Here is a 7,343-nt window from a genome sequence, read left to right as displayed (position 1 = left end):
ACAACATTTATCATCTCAACCGTTTTGAAGTGTAACTTTCAGTAATGTTAAAGTATTCACATTGCTGAACATCCAACCTCTAGAACTTTTTCATCTTGCAAAACTGAACTTCCATACCCCTTAAACAATTCCCCATCCCGCCTCTACCCCAGCCATGGACAACCACCATCCTTTCTGCTTCTGTAAGTTTGACCATTAGAGATGTATCTAAACTGGAATCATACAGCATTTGTCTTTGCGCAATTTATTATTTTGAATAGCTGCATAATGTTATAGTACTGGCGTGGTGGGAAAACCTAACACAAAAAAAATGTTATAAAGAATTTTTTGTATCTGTAACCTTGTGTACTGGAGTTTGTCAGGGTTTTATCCTACTCCCCTGTAGGATAAACTCCAGAAATGACATGACTCTATTAAAGAGATGCGTATTTTTAATTTTTATATATGTTACCAGATCACTTTCTCCAAAGTTCAAGGTAATTCACATACCTGCCAGCTGTATTTGAGCGTGCATCTCTCCCATATCTTCACCAGCCCTAGCTATCATCATTCAAGTTTTGCTATTTCAATAAATGAAAAGTGATGTCACGTCTTAAAATTTGCATCTCCTTGACTATTAGTGAGATTGAGCATCTTCCCATAAATGTACTGACCATTTGTTTTGTCCGTTTTCAACTAGGTCTTTTCTCTTTCTTATTGTGTATAAGAGCTCTTTGTGTATTATAGATGTTAACTCTTTACTGGTGGTAATTGAAATATTTGCTCCAGTATATAATTTGTCTTTTGATTTTGTATATGTTACCTTTTATTCTTCCAAAATTTAAACATTTAAAATTTTCCTCTATAGCTTCTGGACTTTCTGCTTTGTTTAGAAAAATCTCCTCAAACCCTAGATTGTATAAATATTCTCCTAATTTTTTCCTCATTAAATTGTTTTAAATATTTAAATTGTTTTAAATATTTCCTTGTGAAATTGTTTAAATATAAAAACCAATATTTAAATTGTTTTCAATGTTTAAATTTAAATACATTTAAATCTTTCATCTATTTGAAACTTGGTTTTAATAACTCGTGGGGTAGAGAGCTTAACCTTGTTTTGTTTTTTCAGCCAGCCAGCCAGTTGTGTCTATACAATTTATTAAATAAACTATCCATTTTCCCCACTGGTTTGAAATACCACCTTTATTCTTATACTATAGTCCATATGTTCTGGGTTATATTTCCTGACTGGTTTCTATTTCCATCCCCTGGATCTATTTATCTTGTCTTTTACCTTTAATGTATGATTTGATCACAGTGATTTATAGTTCATTTTCTTAAGGCCACTTTTACCTAAATACTTCTTCACTGATGTTGTTTTCATCTCGAACATTATACAAATTCCTTCCAGCTGTCAGAGCCTGTGAATGTCAGTAACTCTTCAAGACAAGCCAGAGTCCATCCAGGGAAGGCTGCCCATGTGCCCTTTCAGGAACCAAGTAAGATGGAGGCCAGACAGTGATATTAGATGCTGCTGCTGCTAAGTCACTTCAGTCGTGTCCGACTCTGTGCGACCCCATAGACGGCAGCCCACCAGGCTTCCCCCACGTCCCTGGGATTCTCCAGGCAAGAACACTGGAGTGGGTTGCCATTTCCTTCTCCAATGCATGAAAGAGAAAAGTGAAAGTGAAGTCGCTCAGTTGTGACCGACTCTTAGCGACCCCGCGGACTACAGCCTACCAGGCTCCTCAATCCATGGGATTTGCCAGGCAAGAGTACTGGAGTGGGGTGCCATTGCCTTCTCCAGATATTAGATTAGTACCAACTATATGCTCAGCATTGCTTAGCACTCTGCCTGGCCTTATTAAAAGTGCTTAGTAAAAGCTAGGCATAATCACCAATTTAACATTTATTGAGTGCCAATTATAAGGCTGGGCCCTGCACTTTGTGTAAGAGATTCAAAGAAGTAAAGATCTGGACACCGCTCTTTTTCTTCTCTTGTTTATTTATTTATTTGGCTGTGCTGGGTCTTCTTTGCAGCACATGGGATCTTCAGTCTGCATTGAGACATTTGGATCTTTAGTTGCAGCATGTGAATTCAGTTGTGGTATGTGGGATCCAGTCCCGTGACCAGGGATCAAATCCCAGGCCCCTACATTGGGATTGTAGAGTCTTAGCCACTGGACCACCAAGGAAGTCCCTACTCTAAGGGTTTCACATCTTAGGTCCAGACCCATCCTCTGTCCATTGCTTTGCGATGCTGACCTTGGGCCCTGTGAACCCCATTTCTGCTTTGCTAGCTGTTTCTTCGCGATTTCCCAGTAGGAGCTGCTAAAGGGAAGCTACGGGATGGACAAAGAAGGGTGGGCATCTCCTTGAGCCTGTGTGTTCCCCATATGCCTCACTCCATACTTCTCCATCCCAGCAGCAGCAGGCCCACCCTGAAGCAGCGGCTGAATGCAGTTTGCAGTTTTTCCAACACTGACAGCTTCATCATCCACCACCCACTCCCACACGCCTGCCCCAGAGCACCAGCACCAGCTGGCAGGTGCCTCTTCCTGAGGTCTGGGCACAAGCCCAGGGGTCTTCACTTCCTGCTCAGAGCCTCCTCCTCAGGGGTCTGAGGCCCAGGCTCTGGGTCCCCCTCCTTGCCATGTTGAAGGTTCGGTGATTCCAGCCCCTTCCTTTGTTTTCCCAGCCCCTACCGTTGCCAGCTCCATGACACCCAAGCATGCTCTTGTGTTACCTAATTAGCAACTTTATACCCAGTTACCAATTCTTTATAGTCAATTCTCTTTTCAACTGACTGATGTGGTTTCTGTCTCCTGCCTGGACCCCGACTGACACAGGTAATGAAGAATTAAAGTTTTCAGAAGGCTGGGGATCTGCTTCTCTTGGCCACCCTGCAGAGCACTCCCCCCTCCTCCATTCCCAGAATTATTTGGCTGCCAGTTGCCAAGGAGACGGCTGACAATCTCCAGTTGCCAAGCGTCCCCCTGGAGCTCTACAGAGACATTCTGGAAACTCCCTTCTCCTTCCAGCTCCACAGCCAGGGAACTTGGAGAATTGAGCCAGGTTGGGGAGCAGGGGAGGGGGTGGCGGGGAGCACGCTAGGCCTGAAGATGAAGGGAGAAGCAAGAGCTTTCCTTGAGCCCTGACTTTCTCTGCTGACCTTGGTGCCTGGCTCCCCAATGGCCCTGTCCAGACAGATGCTCACTGGGTCCAGCCAAGGCTGGGTTCTCCAACCAGGCCCTCAGTCACGGAAAGCTGTCTCCACACTGTCACTCCAGGCATGATAGAAGCCCCAGCGCCAGCTGGGGCAGGGAAGGCCTTGGAACCTCTCTTAGAGAGGACAGTCTACTGGAGCAGCATTCAATGTGCTCTCAAATCTGGTGTCCGGGCCCAGGCTCCAAACTATTTCATAATAGCAATAACAGTAACACTGATGATAACAAGAGCAGGCAGGTGGGTGTGAATCTCACTCCACAAACTTATGTGTGCAAGAGTATCTGTTCCTTTATTTCACTAAAATCAGATAAAGTGGATTCCATACTGGAGTCCTTGCCCCTCCCAGGGGTTTCCTGAGTTACCAAAAACAGAGAAGCTTCGAACCTCGGGTTCCTTGTGGTTGCTGCTGACTTTGTAGCCTGAGCCTCTGGGGGGCCTCTCCACTTCTCTGCCCCCAGCAGTCATGGCCCTGACCTTGATCCTTTTCCAGGGACCCAGGGACCTGTGACTTATCCTCAACTCAGGAAAATCTCTCCCTCTCCACTCTACCTCCAAACGCCTTTTCCTTTCTCTTACTCATCACTTCCACTGAGACTACCTACCATGACTTTTCAATGAATTTGGGCTTCACAAAAATAGGGAAATGCTAACTTTGGTGTCGGTCTTCCTTGGTGGCTCAATGGTAAAGAATCTGCCTGCCAATGCAGGAGATGCAGGTTCTATCCCTGGATTGGGAAGATCCCCTGGAGAAGGAAATGGCAACTCACTCTTGGGCAATCCCATGGACAGAAGAGCATGGTGGGCTACAGTCCATGCGGTTACAGAAAGTCGGATTCGACTTAGCTAAACAACAACTTTGGTATTAAGCAGGTTTTGCATCTGCCCTGTAAAAACCCCTGAAGCAATGTGGAACTAAAGACTTGGCTGAAGATGCTTCATCGATTTTATTTTCACATAGGGTTTTTTTTTTTTTTTCTCTCAATAGCGTGTGCATGCTCAGTTGTTAAGTCGTGGCCGACTCTTTGCAACCCCAAGGACTGTAGCCCTCCAGGCTCCCTTGTCCATGGGATTTTCCAGGCAAGAATACTGGGGGTGGGTTGCCGTTTCCTTCTCCAGGATTCTTAATAGTAGTTGTATTTAATACTTTCCCCGGTGGCTCAGTGGTAAAGACCCTGAAATGCGGGAGATGCAGAAGACATGGGTTCGATCCCTGGGTCAGGAAGATCCCCTGGCGGAGGGCATGCAACCCACCCCCGTGTTTTTACCTGAAGAATCCCATGGATAGAGGAGCCTGGAGGGCTATAGTCCATAGGGTCACAAAGAGTCGGACACAACTGAAGCAACTTAGCACTCACACATGCATATAACACCTTCTTCTTGATTCTCCTTCCCATCCCTCATCCAACCCCTCTAGGTTCACGAAGGTATTTTAGAGATACCATTACATCTCATCCCTGAATGTCTTAGTATTCACTAAAAGACAAACAGGACATTGTCTTATATAAACACACAGCTATTATCACACATAACAAAACCAACAGTTTTTCTAAGAGCAGCCTCCTTTGATAGGGGAAAACTGAGACTTGGAGTAAGTGACTTGTTTGCTGTAGCCAGGCTGGTGGATGATGGAGCCAGGATCTCAACACTGAGCTGACTCCAAGGCCTGCCCTGGCCTCACGCCCCCATCTGTACAGTGGTTTTTATGCTTTTTACAGTCCTCTCCTCCTTCACCACACTCTTACAACAACCCCCAGAAGCAGCTGGTGGGTATGACAACCACATTGTTAATCCATCAGGAAATGGAGGCCAGGAGAAACGGGGTGTGCTGCGCACAGCAGCCCAGGAAGGGACCACTGAGAGTGGTCGAGCAGAGGGAAGGAGGGCTTGTGCCCAGGCAGAGCCAGCAGAGACCCCAGGCCCCGAGGAACCTCTGTCTTCAGGGTCACACCTCGGCCTCTGCCTCCCCTCCCTTCCTCCCTTGCTCTGTGGTTCTCCCTCTCTTCACCCCTCCACCTAGGCCTTGTTCATTTCCTCTCCAGCCTCCAAGGAGCAGTTTACAAAGTGACTAAGCGGTGACCCCTGCTGGACCCTCTGTCCCTCCGGCCCACCCCCCGCCCCTCCTCTCAGCCGTGAACTCAGCGGGAGCCGTGTGGACCGCAAAGCCTCTGGCCCATTTCCTCTCCAGCCCTCGGCTCATCTCCCGCAGGGGTCCCCAGGGCCTACAGTTGGCCTCCAACAAAGCCCACGTGAACACACATGGAAAAGCCGTTAATTTCTAGGAGCATCTGCTTTCTCTGCTCCAGCCCAGCTGTCCCCATCCTTCCATACTCTGCTCCTTCCGAGCGAGGTCTGGGGCTCCAGCATCAGATTCAAGATGGTAGTGACAGGCTGGCGAGCTGGTAAAACCACAGCACAGAATGAGGGGCCTACAAGTTGGCTCAGAGAAGCAGAGATGTGAGGGAAAGACAGGAAGAGACTGGCATGAGAGTCCCTTGGCCCCAGAGCTGAACAAAGTGTCACAGTGTGGCGTGATGCTGCCCACAGCAATGCAGAGGTTCCTGGAAAGTGAGGCAGTGGCCAGAAACCTGGAGAGTGCCTGCAGCCACACCGCTCCCTCGTCCAGAGCTTGGGGAGCACTATGGAGCTACTGTGTCCACTCAGCGTGCTGAGTTACATCCAGCCTTGCTCATGAGCCTGGGTGTGGGCCCCGCAAAGCAGCGGAATCAACACACCCTGGTACATGGTGGCCAGGATGTCAATGTTTACTAGATGGATAAACAGTGGTAGATTTTATTTTCTTGGGCTGCAGAATCACTGCTGATTGTGACTTGTAGCCATCAGATTAAAAGATGCTTGCTCCTTGAAAAAAAAGCTTTGATAAACCTAGACAGTGTATTAAAAAGCAGAGACATCATTTTGCTGACAAAGCTATGGTTTTCCCAGTAGTCATGTATGGATGTGAGAGGTGGACCATAAACAAGGCTGAGCACAGAAGAATTGATGATTTTGAACTGGAGAAGATTCTTGAGAGTCCCTTGGACTGCAAGACCAAACCAGTCAATTCTAAAAGGAAATCAACCCTAAATATTCACTGGAAGAACTGATGCTGAAGCTCCAATACTTTGGCCACCTGATGCAAAAAGCCAACTCATTGGAAAAGAACCTGATGCTGGGAAAGATTGAGGGCAGGAGGAGAAGGGAGTAACAGGATAAGATGGTTGGATAGCATCACCAACTCAATGGACTTGAGTTTGAGCAAACTCTGGGAGATAGCAAAGGACAGGGAAGCCTGGCGTGCTGTAGCCCATAGGATCACAAAGAGTCAGACACGACTGAGCGACTGAATAACAAGAGATGGATAAGCAAAACCCTAACAGTACAACACTGAAAGAGATAGTGATCTTCTTGCTAGGGAGAAGAAACTTAGCACTTCCGTGGACCCCTAGCCAGCCCGGAGGGGACGGAGCCCTGGTTGGGTGGGGACAAACTGAAGAAGGCCCAGAGGTAGGGAGCCAGGTGGGAAATGAAGGCGTTGGAGATGGGGGAAATGGAGAGAATTCGAGCTCACTGGTGAAATGCAGGCAGCAAGGCTGTTTCCTGGCGGGCTGGGAACACCCGGCACACCCAGCACAGGCCTGTCAATGGACAGGAACTCTGATAACCACTCAGGTGGAGAAGAGGAGGGCCGGATATGCTGTTGCAAATATTGAATGCCTTTCATTTGAAAGTGGAGAAGGAAATGGCAACCCACTCCAGTATTCTTGCCTGGAGAATCTCAGGGATGGAGGAGCCTGGTGGGCTGCCATCCTTGGGGTCGCACAGAGTCGGACACGACTGAAGCGACTTAGCTGCAGCAGCAGCATTTGAAAGAGGAATTCAAATAGTTTCGCAAAGTTTCATTGGAAGAACTCAACCCCAAGGACAGATGTGTCAGAAAAGCAGATTACGGTTCAACCCAAACACAAAGAGGGCAAGAAAGAGACATTGACTGGACATGCACTATGGAACAGGGTTTACCAGATGCTCGATGTGTGTGTGTGTGTGTGTGTGTGTGTGTGTGTTGAGGGGGTGGTTTGGGAAAGATTCAAGTGCATTTTGTATACTGGCACTTCATTTCTGTTAGTTTTACATCAGCT

This window comes from Bubalus kerabau, chromosome 5 (genome assembly GCF_029407905.1).
Source record: "Bubalus kerabau isolate K-KA32 ecotype Philippines breed swamp buffalo chromosome 5, PCC_UOA_SB_1v2, whole genome shotgun sequence".
NCBI classification, from domain to species: domain Eukaryota; kingdom Metazoa; phylum Chordata; class Mammalia; order Artiodactyla; family Bovidae; genus Bubalus; species Bubalus kerabau.
Note: the sequence above shows the minus strand (reverse complement) of the source record.